We start from the raw sequence: 17,456 nt of genomic DNA, 5'->3' as shown, positions 1-17,456 counted from the left end.
GTTTGATAAATGAAGAAGAAAGAAAGAAAAAAAAAAAGTGATGCAAAGGCAATCACTCACCAGCTCCCACCAGCAGACTGATGCCCAGCCGCTCTTGGAGCAATGGCTGCTTCCCTGGGCTGTATTGCTGAACACGACACTATATGGGATGGAACATTTATTTTTTTTACTCAGTTTGGGTCAGCTGTTCTGGCCATGTCCCCTCCCAACCACTTGTGCACCCCCAGCCTACCATAGCTAAAAATGTGTGATCAACACTGCTTTGGTCACAAACCTAAAACACAGCAGTAAAACACAGCACTGTAGGGGCTGCTCTGAAGAAAATTAACTCCATCCCAGCCAGACCCAGAACACACAGGAACAGCACTGGGAATTTTCAGGGAGACATTTATCAAGGCTAGTAAGAATAGTTTAGGACAAAAGCTTGAAATGCGGTTAAAATAAAGTTGAAACATGGTTCACATGTGGTCTTACATTCATGTTTCAATGTGTTTTTTACTGAGTACGGCAATACTGAATGCTTGGTATGGTTCAGAATATCACAAAGCATTTTCTTTGTAAAGTTTTTTCTTTGTAAAGTTAGAATGAACTTAAATACTTTTTGGACACTGGGAAATTGGACTAGCAAGGACTGAAATTTATGAACTTAATTTTTTGTTCAAAACATTTATGTTTCTGTGTTCACAAATATTCATTTTATTTCCCTTACTGATGTGGAAGATTCTATGACCTTTATGTCCTTTAAAAATGAAAATATTCTCGCTAATGAAGATCCATTTGTTTTTATTTTTTCATGTGGTTATTTCCAATTTTTCTTTATATGTTTGAGAATAAAATGATTAAATATTGGAGAACTTATTTGTCTCACTTATGGGACTTTTTGATCTGTATTTTTCCTGGGGTTTACATCTTTCTCCAAAACACTGTAAGATGTAGTCTGGATGTACATTGTATTAAGTAAATGAACAAACTCTTGTGCATCAGGCATTTAACATCACAACAGCCCACTCATTTGTCTCTTAAAATTCACCAATAGCTTCACTTACATTGTTATTTAGTATTTTCCCCTTCCCAGTAAATTTTTAAGAAGGGTGTTGAAAGAAACTACGACTTTTACAGGAAGGAAAGGTGGTTTAAAAATTCCCAAACCCCGAAGAGCCATCACTCCCTTTATTTCAAGCCTGTGTAGGTGGCACTGCTCTCAAAGTAAGGCTTTTATTCTTCAAAAAGTGCTTTAACAGGAGCTGTCTTTGGGGACCATTTTAAGGCAACGAAACCAAGCTAAAACCTGACAGTGTCTTTGCTAAGTATGGATGGGCACATCCCAGGGACGAGGGCAATTCTTCCTGTTCAGCCTATCTTTCGAGGCTCTTTCTTCTTCTAATCTTCTGGCAATACTCTAGCTGTCTTCTTTGAGTTAAGCTTGCAAAGATTATTTCCCATAACAGAAATAAAACCTCATGTTCCTTAGGAGTGGAGAAATGGTATGCAGGTAGGCAGCTAACAGAAGCTGGCGTTCTCCCCAACTGTGTTGTGCCTCAATTGAGGGATGCCTCATGCTCAGGGACTGTCGGTACAACTTCTCCTAGGAGCTATACATTGCTTAAGATCTCTAAAAAATGCAATTGCAGAGGCTATTTTTCTTCTGTTTGTGTGTGCAAGCTGAAACACAGCACATAGCCTCCGCTGAAGACAGAGCTAAGCTCAGTCTTCAAATCCTAACAATTGTGTGGCAGATTTAGTTAAAAAAAAATACTACTCAAGAGAATTTGCAAAAATTATACCCATTTGAAAAATCTTGATCCTCCCAAAGACTTGAATGTAGCATAAAAGTTTTCCTGAGTAACCCTCTGCTCTAATTAGGCCCTGCAATTTCATTCCATGTAACTTCGTATCTTACCAGGGCATAGCCTTGTAGAAATCCCTTGGGGAAGATCCAGCCTGTTATCAAGTTTATAAGGGTCCATGGAAAATGTTCCTATTCATTTCATTTTTCCATTGACTTCATCAGAGAAGATATTTTGCCTCTCTTTTTTATATACAATAAATAACTATTCTGAGGATGATTAATGTACTTTACAAATGAAGTTTCAACTGTCTGACAAGTATTAATAACATACATTTGTGTTACCCAGGATCTAAAAAACTTTTTATAATTTGTCATAAAGTTCAGGAGGTTACTTTTAGTCATCAGAAACAACTGACTTGGCTGTGAAAAGAATGTATACTTTTAAAAATCTGATGGTGTGTTAGCATAGAAACAGAGCACAGCATTTGGAAGCACACTGAGGACATTGTATTGAAAGATAAGTTTTTCATGCTTTAAAGCAAAGCCAAGGTACTATTTATAACATCTACATTATGGAACAAAGCATGTTTGTTTATTATGTAAATCCTTCCACATTACAGTACATTTACAAAATGGCTGGTATGGACAATCCGCTAGAGGAAGAAGATAAGCAAAAGGGATCACATTTTTTGTTGTAGCACTGGGAGGAGACATGTAAAGGTCAAACAAAGGCTGATGTTTCATTTTGGAGACATGCCGGGGAAGTAGGAGCAGTGAAGGAAATGGTGGACAAACTTGTGCACACAGCAGTGTTGCATTTGTCCTAATTATGACTGGAGTAATTGGAATATCTAAGAACTGATACTGGGTGAAGCCAATGCTTCATCCATCCTGGTGTCCAACCACTAAGGGGAGTTTGAAGGGCATAGGAACAGATCTGTGTGAACCATCCCTTTCCTGTTTCTGGCAGCCACTAGTTTAACACACAGTTATAAGACCTAGAAGAGTATCTCCTATTTCTATGTGATGTAAAGGGCTTTAAAATTACTCGATTCTGTATAAAAGTTGCTTTTCATATAAAGGCACATGATCCGCTGGGATCGCAAGTCAGGTGCTGGTGGACTCACTAGACTGGTTTTAAAAAAAATCCCAAACTGCTGACTGTTGGTTTGGGTTTTTTTTTTTAACTTTCTGGGAATTGGCTATATCTGTGAAATACTAATCATTATTGTTATCTTCATCATTATACAATGAATTTCTTTTAGCCTTTTCCTTTTTTTTCTGCCCCCCCCCCCCCCTTATTTTTGTAGGGTTTTTTTCTCCTTCTCCAGTAAATGCTTTCCAGGACTTTCCTAATCAGGGAAGCTGAGAATTTCAAATGACTCCGTGAGAACAAATCTTTCTATGTAATCCCTAATACAGATTCACTTTATTTGCATTTTTTATTCTGATGCTTGTGTGACCACTCTTTCTTGCACCGTATGATGTTACCAAGTTACCAGTGAGACCTGCAACATTAATGAAATGGGGTAAACAAAAAAGTTCTGCTCTTATGGAGAAAAACTTTAGTCTGCAAAACATCAAATCCCTGAAGACTGTATGAATATATGAGAGCTAGTCTGGAAGGGTAGTTTTGCATATACAACACGATTACCACACCAGCTTGTCACGTTTCATTTATTATGGCTGGGATTCACTATTTAGATTGCGGCAGTGCTTGGTTGGCAGAGGCATTGTGCAAACGCAGGGCAGAGTAAAACTGTTAAAAACTTTTTAAAAAGTGAGGGGAAAATAAGCAATTGTCTTATAAATGTAGATGACACATAGCAAGTGTAAGTCTGGAATGATACTAATTTAGCTAAGAAATAAAGCAACGCTGAAACGTGAATTTCATCCCAGCTGTTACAGTTACCAGAATCACTTGGTATGACTTGAGGATAAATTGCTGTCCAAATTAATGCTTTATCATGTTATTTCCTGTATACCTGTAGGACTTGCTTAGCATTATCTCTTTTAAAATGTCACTTACTATGTCTTCTTTTATAGGCCTCTGGTCGGGTTGGCCAATTCACTCAGCCGCCAGTGCTCACGCTGCTGTAAGAACAGCTGTGGCTCCCACTGCTTCTGCAAAGTGGACTTCTGGTCTGCGATGACCACAGGCATATCTAGCTAGCAGCCTTGCCAGCCTTCAGTCTGCAGGAGCACGGGTGCTGCTGCTGCTGCTCTTTGAAGTCAAAATCTTCTTTAACTTATTCAGGTTAGCATCCTGAACTGCATGTTGACTTTACTTTAATCTTATAATTTATATACGGACAAGCGCTTAGGTATTTCAAGCAACACTGTACTATCCCTTAGGTTGATTTTTTTTCCATAACAACTAGATTTTATTTCCCTAAATATTATTTTCCAACTGTTCATATTATAATCATTAAAATTACAGTTTCCTAACTACAGCATCACTACCTGACATGCTGCATCAGATATTGACTTATTGAAGGCTCACAAACTGACTTTTCTGAAGCCTTTACATCAAAGCTTTAGTGGTTTGTAAAGAATTATCAGATCTGGAACTTGATTTATTCTTATTGCAGTCATGAAGGACTTGGAGAAAGAAAGAAAAGTTTAACTTTAATGAGTAGAAAATTCAGTGTTGTGGGTTTCTTAAAAATTATTTTCATTATGGAATGGAAGAATATTTTTCAAGATCTCCATGTTTACCTGGAGAATTATGTAAGTTTAATCACTATCAGAAATGGAAAAAATGTGATTTCTCTTACAATACACCAAGATTTTTTCAATCTGATTTATAGGTTTCTATCTATTATCATTAATATTATTCATGGAATAAGAATATAATTCATGGAGTAATACTTCTTGAAATGTTATTCATGGAATAGGAACAACTGGTGTGCAATTGTTTTTTCTCATTCAAGGAAAAGTGTTTTTCTGATTAGATCCCAAACTATGCCCTGTCTTTGCATAATGGTGCATTACATGGCCACAACAGAGACTTGCTGAATATAGCCAGAAGGCAGTGTCTTATTTGCTCTAACATTTGGTTCAGCGGCAGGTTTAGCATTTATTAGATGCAAATATTCTGTGATTCTTAACTACTTGCTAAACTATCATTTTCTCATCTTGCTCTAAGTCGGATAAAGTTGTGCAGAAATGAACCAGGGGACCTTCTTAGTAACAAAATGCCCATGAGCCTGCAACGTGCCTTTGCAGCAAAGGCGGCCAACAGCATCCTGGACTGCATGAAGAGGGAAGCACAGCCAGCAGGTGGAGGAAGGTGATCCTTGCCTTCTGCTCAGCACTGTTGAAACATACCTGGCCTGCTGGCTTGTAGAGGAATTATAAAGGAATTAAGGCAGGTTAATTAGCATTGATAACATACAGCTGTGGGCTGGCTTCAGGGGCGGTGGGTTGGCTGATGTGGATAATGTGCAGCTGTGGCTGGTTCCTGCTAAGTGGTTAAATAGCTCTAAGGGGTAGGGAAGGGGAGTGCTGGATGAAGAGAAAGCTGGGACAAGCAGAGGGAGGAGGGTGAGTGCCCTGCATGTAGGTGAGACAGGGAAAAGGATGCAGCAGAGGCAAGAAGGTGGGTGGACTGGCCTGAAGAGGGTGAAGAAACAGCATAGACAGTAGATGAACTGTCGAAACCTTGTGGGGGATTGGTGGCTGTGCCGGGGCAAGGTGTAGGAGCTACTTATTGAAGTTAACCTGGTGTGGGATGGTAAAAGCTTTATTGCAGCTGGCTGGTTTTGATAGTGCTGCGACACTGAGTCTGGTTCTGGGCTCTCCAGTAAAAGGGAGACACAGGCATACTTGAGCAAGTTGAGTATGGATGGTAAATGATGCCTGTGAAGGGTTTGGGGTAGGAGGAGGCTGAAAACACTGGAGCTGTTCAACTGTGACTCTGAGTTAAAAGAGAGTGGATCTGTTTGGATGCAGTAGGGGAATGTGCCCTTACACTGATGCTTCTTTCTATGTCTTCTCCCCTCCTTTCTCTTCACTCTTCTGATGTCCCTGCAAATAGGATCACACTTACTACAGACTAGCGAGTGTTGGAGGAAAAGTATTTTAAGAGATGCTCTGTGTCCCTTCTTGAGTATTGTCTCAAAAGGACAGATGAACTCTGACTCTACTCCCTTCTCTGGGACTAGAATCTACCTTCTTCCAGTGTGAGAATGCTATTTGACATAGGATATAATCTTCATTGTGTCCTTGCCCTCATAAATTCCCTGGTACTCTTCCCAGCTTTTAGAGACCTATTTATATACTTTATCTAGTGGAACTCCCTTTGATTTCTGATTGATAAACACGTGATCAATGTTCTCTGGCCCTGATGCCAAAGTATATAGGGTAGATGTGACACATTTGTCTTGGGGCCTCTTCTTGGGCCCCTCCAGACCTGAGATGTAAGTTCTGACCTTCTCAGGTGGGAAGGGAGTTATTTTGTCTTACTTTAACCTCAGTCACTGAAATGATGTTAGGATTTTGTTGCAATGCTTTGAGGTTTAGTATTGTATTTTCCCACACCACGGCTGAAGTGCACGTGGATGTTAGGTAGTACTAACCCCCCTGGGGTAGTGCTGGAGGACTGTGCAGCGTGGAGGAGGCCAAACCCAGGACAGCTTCTAGTACCCACTGGAAATAGTTCCTGATCCTTTGTGTCCCTTAAACTATGCCCAGAGATTGCTAGCTGGCCTGGGCCAAAACTACCATGATGCAGGAGAACAAGCCTTCTGGACAATCAGTGATTTGGAGTATGAACTCACTCCCTGACCTTGTTTTCATTGTCAGCACGGAAGTGATCTCAGCTAATGGAGCTGTGTGGTGTTATCAGGAAAGAGAACTTTTAAAAGCAGTTGTTTCAGTGGTCTCTTATATTAAAAGGGACTACAGACTTTTCCTCCTGCTTCTTAAAGACCCTGCAGATTTGGGAATGATATGTAACTCTTATGAACTTCAGATCAGTTTCCTATTCAAGCTGGAAACTGAAACAGTCCCAGGTTGGCTTTTAATTGTACTCTAGTGGTCTAGGTAGAGCATGGATGTTGACTGCTGTTACAGTTAAAATTGTTATTTTCACCATTTATCAGAATGGTTTTTATAATGGAGTATGCATAGGAATGCAGAGAAATAATTCATAGAAAAGTAGTTACATATCAACAAAAGTTTCAAAACCAAAAAAGTAAAACATAGATCTAAACACAAAATTAGTGACTCAAGCTATTTCTAATTTAAAGGGTACTGACAGTACTCAGTATTTATTCCAGCTGAATTTGATTTTCCTTTTTAAATTGCTCTGCTGAGTTTATAGATTGACTTTCAATCAAAACCTGAAACCATGTCCACACATCTTAGTTTATAGATTTTCCTTTCAAATTGTTGTCTCTGGGCAGATTTAGTTGTTGATTGTTTGATAGACAAGCTTTGCTTCTGACTTTTTTGAAGTCATTTTCATTCCTTTTATAACATTTTGAAATGTCATCTGATGTATTTACTCTGATAAAGGAGAAACTAGTTGTCAACCAAGACTGATTTAAAATAAAAAGAGAAAGAAAAATAAGCATTTAGCTAGTACACCTAGCTAAATTAGATTGCTTTATCATGTTGATTAGCTGCTTTGGAATTCACAGAGGAAAAAAAATTAAGAAATGTCATGGTTTATATTTGCAATGACAGCTTTGTTTTGAAATATAAAGGACCAAATCTGTGGTGCTCTGCCTTCAAAATGAGTGGATCGCTTTTTTAGTAAAAAAAAAAAAGTATGGTTATATTCTGATACTCCTGGACATAAAGCTGTGCTCCTGGAACACTGTCAGACTGTACCTTCCTACCTATAAATCCATCCCTGTGCTGGAAATTGGGTAGTTAACTAGTTAACTAATTACTGTGTGTAAACATCAGCTCCTTTTCTTGCAAAGGGATGTATCTCTGCTCGCTCTGTGGTTTCAGAAGGCTGGAGCAGAAGATCAGATGGCTGGGTCTCAGCAAGGCTGTCCAAATACTGAACTTCGAAGACTTTCCTCCTCTGCTTACAGCTCTGGCAAGTAGTCAAAGCACCTACAGCAAAATCACATCCCAGACCTCTGTTGTTGCTTAAGGGGGGTGAGCTCAGATATGAGTAAGGGGATAACAGATAAGAAAAAGGGATAAGAATTCTACAGGTTTTAATTTCCTTTGAACTTTTTTCTCTTGTCCAAACTATTGCTAAATTTAATATTCATTAAAACCCAACCTAGAGAAATAGATGGGTAGTTTTTCCTAAATTGTATTGCTTGAGTCTTCAAAAACTGATCTGGACCAAGCACTCTAGCAAAAAAGTATAATTTATATTGCTAAGGGGAGGATCAAGAAAACTTGTACTGAAGAGAGGTCAAAGCCTCATAAGCAATAGTGAAATGGGGTGGGGGGTGGGGGGGGGGGGGGGGGAGGGAGGGAAGTGCTAGCCTTCTGGGATTCTTTCAAAAGATTCAGAAGGGTGATTTTTACTTTAAAGCAGATGGGGGGGGCGGGAAGTAGGGGAGAAATTTCAAGCTCCGTTGGTTACTGCTTTCCCACAGAGACTGTGTTTAAGATGCTAGATTATAGACAGATTGACAGATAATACCTAACTCATCAAAATCCTGACTGTTTGCCTCTTCAGGATCTGTACTCCTCTAGCTGAAAGTGTTCAGGAAAGGTGAATTCAGACCAAGGTAGGTACGGAGACAGGTTGTTGTGATGCTTGGGTAAATGGGGATTCTAAGGGGAAAGAGTAGAAGAGCTTGGATTATTCAACCAAGGAAAAGAAAGGATGTGCTTTCCCTCCATAAACACACTAAGGAGGACAGGTAGACACCAGGGATTGAAAAGAGCTACTTAAAGATAGTTTTGACACAAGTACATATACATGTTTAAAGAACCATGAATAAATCTAGGTGGGAAGTTCAACTGACATTCCTAATTGTCAGAGTATTGTAATGCAGGAACAACCTTTCACTTGAAGCTGTGTGAAAGCCTGATCTGTTTTAGAGTAGACTTTGATCAGATTATGAAAGGGAATTCATGCAACGTGGCTGCCTGCAGAGCTGGTTATAGGTACTGGCAACAGCAGGCAGTTACTTATGTTGTCAGAATTAGGGAATAGGGAGAAGAAAATCTGGTTCCAGACCTTGTGGGGTACTAAACCCTTAATGTATTATGTCTTTTATTTTAGCTTTTCATGGCCTTTAAATACTAAAAGCTTCTGGACAGAAGCAACAAACTAATGACTTAAATGCCTATCACCAGTTTTGCTTTCAGTGGTGTCTGACAAGGCTTCCAGTGTGGATCAGTGTCATACCATGCCTCTCCAACACACTCCCCAGCCGCACCTTTCCTCACTGTCATGATTTTGGCAGGCAACTCAAAAATGTACAGTCTTGCCTCTGCAGACCTCAGAGGGAACTACTGAGATCAGTGACTCTGCCTAAAACAAGCCCTGTGCATACATGTGTGCATCTTTCCTTGGGGCCTCTCTGCGTCATCCTAAGTTTAAGGGCATCCTCCTTGAGGAGTGGCAACTCCACTTCTCTGGCAAAATAGAACTATCAGTGTGAGCACCATAATTATGGAACCTAGTGAGGGCCACCTTGAGCTGTAGCAGACAGTGTAAATGCCCACACAGAGACAGTCTTATTGTGGAACAAAATCAGATTAAGAGACTGCTGATGGAGACTAAAGATATTCCTGTCCCCATCCCAGATCATATGTTTTTGCCATGATTCCAACCCAGTCTCATGCTGGCTAGGAATTCAGATGTCACCATGAGGAGTTTGCCGCTATTGTGACTTGATAACATAAGATGTCTTTCCAGCCCTTGATTTTTTTAAATACTTGGGGGGGAGGGGAGTATTTCCTGTGTTTCTTTCCCGTATACAATGAATCGGAGACCTATTTTGCGTTGTTTTTTGTTGAGCAAAATGCCCATATAATTAACGTATTCCAATACGATAGTATTTGAAATGTGAGTAAAGCATAAGTAGTGAAGGGTGCACTTTGGGTGTTTGCTTTGGTAGGAGAGCCAGCTGTTACAAAATCTTGGCCACTAAGCTCTTGTTCACGTGCTGCTCCTGCTTATGCTGGCCTAACTGCTGGGCGGCTGCACAGTGAGTCAAGTTGGGGGCTAAGCAGGATTAGAAGGAACGTGGGGAAATGTCAATGCATTGGCTGAACTGTTTCACTGCGTGGCTGCACAAAATGCTGGAGTAGGAATAAATGAAGGAAGGGGATGGAACAATAGCTGCTTAAATGAGACTGTCGCTTAAAGAAATACTTGTTAGACTACAGCCTGAGGTGTAATTGAACTGTTTGGAAGAAAAATTGAGGGCTGAGGGAGCAGTGGAGCAGGACAGTCTGCAGAAAAATCCTTATTTATGGAGAAAAGGGTGTGATAGAGGTTAGTTAAGACCTGCTTTGGCAGCAGATGAAGCAAAGTGGTGCTCTAAAGAATGAGTAAAGGAGATGCTAATGAAATATTTAATCATTGCCAGAAAATACAATGCATCAGTGTACACTATTTATGGCACAGATAAATTATATATCCTTCTAGAAAACAGAATGAAAAAGTAACAATTGAAAGGGATGCCTTGAGGATTCCAGCTACAGATAGCATTAGTAGAAATTGGATAGTATGTTGTGTATGGATAATTAGCATCTGTGCATTTCACACAGAAGTACATTTCCTGTTACTCGTATAACTAATGTCTTTTGCATTCAATTTTTTCTATTTCTTCATCTGCTTGAGAATTATTTGCAAAGGACAGGCTTGTATTTCATGCAGAGGCTGAAGATGGCAGGATTTTCAGTACTGGGCTTGGTACGAGCAAGACACAAGAACTCTTTAAAATACTTATTCAGGAAGCCAGGGAACAGTTACCAGATTCACTGTCCCTTAAAAAGAACAATTCTGTGGATAACACTTTAAATCATCCTTTATAAAAAAGTCACTTCTTTTGGGTAAACACTTCTGTGAGTCTAACTGCACTTAATTCACCAGTAGATACATAATTATAACTATACATCCCACGACGACTTTGTGTGGTAAATGTCATGCAGGAAATGAACAAAGAAATAGAATTATATTAGAAATGAAGTGTAACTACAGCATCTTAAAATCACTTTCTGAAATTATGACTCTGCAGCCTGTACGTTGCAGGGGTTTGACAGTCTAGGTTATAACTTTTTGAAAAATCATTTCTAAGTCTCTGTTCTATGTAAATTACATCCTCTTCTGGGCTTAGTAGCTTTGGCACATTTTATCACCCTGAGCAGAATGGCGGTTTTTTGTTTTCTTTGCTTAAACTAGAGGCTGGAGGTTTTGAGTACTGTGGTAGCACCTTAGGCATTATTTTCTGCTCATCTAAAAAATTACTTTTGATAACACAGAACTGAGGTAGGTCTCTTGTAACTGTGCAAGGACTCCTCAAGACTAGTAACTCTAATCAAACTGCTTCTGGCAATCTGGTCCATTCTCAATAATATAGAAGCAGCAAGCACCAGCACCCTATCTATGATCCTAATGGTTTAGAGTATTTAGAGGTATTAACTAGTTCAGTGCACTGAGGTTCAATTAGTACCACTAGTTCTGGCCGTGAGTAGTGGAGGATACTTTAAATGTATACATCTTAAGGCAATCACTGTTTCAGACAGTGAAAACCTTAAGCTAGGTAGCCAGGTCCCAAAGGTTAGTCCCTTTAGAAACAGTGCTGGGCTTGCAGGGTACGTTTTTTGGAAGTGATTTGTAGTCCACTGATAATAGTGAGAGCCTTCAAAAGCACAAGTTAGGAGTTAATGATAAGGGTTATCGTTAATTTTCAAGCCCTTCTTAAGCAGCTTCTCTCTGGGAAGGTTGGTTTGGAGCTCTACTGCAATAGACATTGCGGAGATAAAGACTCTTAGTAAGGATGTAATAGGGTGAGGCGGGTGCTGTATTGAAGATGGAAGATGGCTTATACGCTTCCACTAATTCCTGGAAGGAATGAACTTTGATAGATTTGTGAAAGCATAAGAACTGCCTGTGAATGTGGTGACACTTCCAGTAGTAAATTAAGCAGGCTAAGGGCTGTCCTCTGTTCCCTGAGGCAACCTGGCACAGCATGTCCACAGGGCTGAATTCTCTTACACCCCAAAACAAAGCAGCAGCCTCCATACTGCCTACAGGACATGGTCACTGGCTTGTGCTAAACATAAAATCACTCCTGGGAGGAAAGCTAGTTGGCCTGGGGCAAAACCTTGGAGCATGCAACAAATTAATGATGTGAACAATTCATGTCGGTGCCCAGACAAATCCCACAGTCCTGTTTGTTTATTGGTGCAGACTTGGCCGAAGAATGCAGTGAAGAAGATGCCTAGAAACAGCAGAGTTACTGACAGCAAAGAGGGCATCTGAGGCAGAGGGTATGTTCAGGTTTGGACTGGATAAATTGCTTCCACGCTGAGGTTCAGTGGATTAGACATAGGTTTAAGATTTGAAAAATAGGGTTGAAACCTTATATGGCTGCTCACAAAATCATAGAAAAATAGGTAAACAAGTGTTCACATGCATTCTCCTTTTTAGTGGAAATGGTGGATTTTGTGAAATGTTAATGGCATTTAAAATGTCAGATGCCTGCTGCATTTTCCTTCTTGGCTTCTGCTGTATATCTGCTGGGATATATGGTGGTAATTGGCAAATACCTTCTAAAAGCAAAGTGATATACAAATATATGTGGATCGACATGTGTACAATCTATCATCAGGCTAGTGCTGTTGGATCAATTTTCAAACACTGCTGTACTTCACAGATATCAAATGATCATGACAGCCTAAAGTCATGATAAAAAAAAAAAGGTGAGGTCAAGGTTTTGGCCAGTTTCAAATGTGTCTTTTGCTCCAAAGGTTGTCTTTTCAAGTTTAATTTTATATCCTTATTATATTACTGTAAATTATGAAGTCTGTGGGGAAAAGCAGTCTATGAATGGAATCTTGAAATCTTTGCTCCAACAAACACTTATGCAGTTTAGTGGGAGTGAGTCAGAGATGGCCAACTCATATGATGTTCTTCAAGAATTTGACTGGTCTCTGTAATAAATAATGGGTATTCTGCCTGGACGACTTGAGAGTAAACCTAAGAAATGTTAAACAATTTATTTTTACAGCAGCCAACGTTAAGTTGGATTTACAGTCCTACAGATCCTACTGAACTTCATTACAACATTGTTACATTCAAAAGCAGACATTTTGTGAAAGCCAAAAGCCCTCTGTTGTCACAGTATAAGAAATTAAGCTATAGTGCTGAAACTGTTTCATTTAAAAGAAAAAAAGAGATCTGAGCACTTTAAGTGTTTATATGCTTATCTAAGGCCTTAAATGTTTAAATGTTTATTGGTGATAAGCTCCCACCTCTCTGTGGTTTAATTTTCTGTAATGGACCAAATCTTGAACTCATCATGACAGTGAAGTGGGTGCTTTTGCATTATGCCAGAAGGAAATCCAGACTGAAATGTTTGACTACAGAAATAAGTCATATCTGGAAGATGGTCATTCACACTTTGTTGCAGTGCCCCAGAGATGAATTCACTTTCTATTGCTCTTGTTGAATTACTGCCTTATTAGACAAGTTTAGATGTCTAATGTGCTGGGCATCTTAAAGGCTTTAATTTGCATCTCCCTAAGAATTCCGATCATCAATGATTTTCACATACCTTTCAAAAAAGAGCCTGTTCTGTCATCTACATCGATTCCAAATGGGATTGATGGGTAGAAATAAATCTTCCACTACATTCACCACCTCATGAGCATGTGTTAGAGTTGTTTATTGAACAAAGTTCTTTTGTATTGCTACACTTCAGCTGTTGAGAAGGACAACATTACTCAAATTGGCATAGCATCTGTTGGGTTGTACAAAACCCTACATAGTTTTATTTTTGTCATAGAGCTGCCAGGAAAATGTTGATTTTATTTGCATATAAAAACATGACAAGTGTTTTTTCATGAAGTGGTGATGTTTTTAATGTTGATTTGTATCCTGCTGCCTGTGTGAATTTTGTGTGTGTGAGCAGGTTCCTGAAGTCATGTTAAATTAAAATATATATATTGTATAGATATCAAAAAATAATAGCCATTGTTCAGGTCTGATAGGGCAAAGCACTATTTTCTGTTTTGTCTGAGATGGAAGCTGGCATATTTTAGGTACTTTTACTACAGAGGTATCCAGCAATATTGCATTCAGAGGCCTCCCAAGAATGAGGCCACCTCCACAAGGTGAGACCAAACTCCTGGAAGATGTCAGCAGCACATACTTGTTTTGTACGTTCTCAAACACAAGTAAAAGCGCACGGAAGGTGATGGATTGTAACTTCTAGATTGCAGTGAGCAGCCACAGCACACAGAAACTTAGCTTCACTGGAGGCCTTTATAGCTAATCAGGTACCTCAAATGTCTTGAGTGTTGAAAAGATACATTTTGCTTTTAGAATATTTGATTTCTTTCTGCTTACTATATTGTTAATGTAATTCCTAGTACCTAGAGAATAAAATGTGTGCTGAATCTTCTGAGGCTATTTTAACAATATTTATATTTCAAATTTACCTCTGAAATAAATAATTCAATCCATTTTGCGTTGTTCTGGTAGACAGTTGGGAAATACACAGTAAGATTTGTGAGCAGCAATTTCCAGCTATGAAAAATCACTACTTTAAAAAAAGACTATGTTTACATCTTGCCAGGTATAAGTATTGAATTATTATCAAAATTACAGATTTTTTAAAAAATGCATTATTTAAAATCAGTACTGTCAAAGAACGCTGAGTGCTTACTTGCTTTTCAAAACACTAAAACACAGTCACAAGTTACAAACCTGTCACTGGAAGGCACAATACAAGCTTTTCTGTGTACGCAGCTTTTTTTTCTTTAGGAATGAAAAGAATTCTCAAATTTTAAGAGAAAGTGATCACTAGCAGTTTCTCTGGTACAATATTCAAAATAATGTTACTTCTAAGAAAGTATGTAAAACCAGATAAACATTTAAGCAAACTCAATATTTGGAAATGGATATAACATGTTATTTCTTTTGCTACATGGGTTGGTGATATTCCGGTATTCCAAAATGGAAGGTGACTCCTTTCTTAGCTGTTGGAGACTGAGCTTTGCAGGGAGATTCCTCTCCAAAAGTCATTGAAGGGAAATGAAATCTGTCAGTCTGCCTGAGTCACTGGCTGTTTGTCAAGCCAGTAACCTCCCTTTCCCCCCAGTGCTGAGGATCACCGTGTGACATTAAGTGCTCTGAGATACTGATCTGCAAGTCGGATTTGCACAGTCTAGATCTGATTTCAGTCTCGGTGTAGTTTTGTGCTGTTGGAGCTCTTCGCTCTCTTGGTGTCACTGGAATGACTCCCAGATTGTGCCAGTAAGTGAAATCAAATGGTTGGTCAGCTTCTGATCACAGTGATGGTGGTGTAAATCTAGGACTGATCCAGTATAACCCTCTTTTGATTTAAAAGCGTTTCCTGGTCATAGATGTAGTTTTTTTATATATGTATAGAGACATCTAACAGTCAGTGCTGAGGTTGTTTTCCTATGAATTTTTTGATCACGCTTCTTTTCCATTATTATTATAAAAGTTGCAGACTGCTAACCTGTAAATATTGTCACCTCATTAATCTTTCTTGTACAATATTAATATTCTCTGAATCTTTGAGATTTATCTGATATTTTGGGATTTATTATAAATTAACATCAAATACCTTTTCAGGTTACCAGATGGTCCAACACTTTCAGGGATTTGGGGCGAGTTTGAGAACATTTATCTCCAGATGTTTCACATTGTCCTTAGCAGAAAATATTCCGTCATTCTCAGGTGGAGTAGAATTTAACACAGGGCTTTGTGTCACCACAAACAACAGGCATCAAAACTAGGCATAAGGATTGAATCTGTATGTGGAGCTGGTTGTAACAGGTTCTGCTTCAGATGCTGCAGACTGGCTGCAGCTGGACTGGGTTCTGCTATAGACTGAATAGGTGGAGACTGTCCAGGAGTGTGACCTGTGGTTTCTTCCACATAAGTGGAAAACAAGGAAGTCCTACCAGACATTATTGCTTGTCCTTGTGCCTCTTAGAGCCAGATGTCTGATATTCTCCAGGAGTCTTGGTCTGTATTCTGCAATCAGGTTCGCTTACCTGTCCCTGGGATGTCTGAACACCAGTCACATGGGGAAGAAGCAAGAGGAAGTAGCAGTATAAATTTCAAATTTATGACTTAAGAAACCTATTAAAGACCGGATGAGATGATCCATCTACCAGGAACACTAATTTAAACGGTATAACTTGTTCAGAATAGGCAGACAAAGAAAAGGATGTAGGTGCTACCTAGTGTTACCTTACACGCAGGTGTCACTTGCTCTGAGGTTCAGAACAAAGAGGGACATGGGCTGCCTTATAGTTCCTGAGTAACATTTAAAGGAGGAAAGCTGCTGAGGTTCTGATAGGAGTCAATAGCGGGCCGCCTATCAAGGAAATAGCAAAATGAGTCTTTTGTGAGCAGAATTATCCAAACCCCAGTAATCGGTGACACCACTTTGATTACAAAAAATTTCCACGCTGGGGAAGGAATACAGCTGCCCTGAGGCAGTCTGGCTAATTTTTGAAAAGTTTTAGTGGAAATTTTCTGATTTAGAAGTTGGAGAAAGCAAAGAGATGACATTTTCCAGATTTGATTCTCGTAATTTGGTAAAGCCTTAAGGAAAAAGTAACAGTTAAAAACAACTTGGGCACTTCGTGAGCGATCATGAAGCAACAGAATTCATGACAAACAGGAAGAGCTGCAATGTGTTTCAGCAGAGCAGTTTATAGAAATTCAGAGAACTAGTAAGCGAGATCCTGTGGGAGACAATTCTGAGAGAGAGTTAAGCACAGTAGGCAGTTCTTTAAAGGAACTATGTTAAATGCAAGTTTATGCAAAAATATGCAAAAGAAACTATGCAAAATTGCAAGTTATGACAGCGCGGAGGAAGTATAGGAGCTGTAGATCACTCACCAAGGAAAGGACTTTTAAAAAAGATGAATGGATGAATATCTGAGGCCAAAAAATGTCAAAAGCAGAGAGTAAACCCATGTGATGCATAGGTGTCATTTCCTTCTCAGTGTGTTAGTGCACTAACAGGTAGAAGCAGCAAAGGAAAGATTGGGTTTACTTCCTTTCCGAGGGAAGCTGATTGCCACGCAATGCCTGGAAGGCTGGTAGGTTCAGTTCCTTCCTTATTTCACTCAACTGGTCATTGGTGAGCAGATGTATCATGAAACTGGCACCGTGACAAAAAGAGCAAGGAGAAAGGGGAAAGAAAGCGAAGTTATGCAAGTAAATGGGATATTTTGTGATCAGTTGGTTCAGAATGACATTCTGAAAGTCTAGAAAAGGGTAGAAAGAGTGCCTATCTCTACAACAAAATAGAAGAGAGAGCTTAAAATTATAAGCCAGATAGTTAATTTCAATTCCTGCAGAAATAGTGGGGAAAATAATTAACATACTAGTTGTGAGCATTTAGAAAATAGTACAGAGGGAAAGAAGTGATCCATAAAAATCATGTCAAGCCAAAGCAATTCCATTCTGTCATGGGATAACACTTCATGTGGCTACAGAAAAGCAGTAGATGTCATCTCT

Source organism: Falco naumanni, chromosome 6, assembly GCF_017639655.2.
Source record: "Falco naumanni isolate bFalNau1 chromosome 6, bFalNau1.pat, whole genome shotgun sequence".
In the NCBI taxonomy this organism is placed as follows: domain Eukaryota; kingdom Metazoa; phylum Chordata; class Aves; order Falconiformes; family Falconidae; genus Falco; species Falco naumanni.
This window is presented reverse-complemented; position numbering follows the sequence as displayed.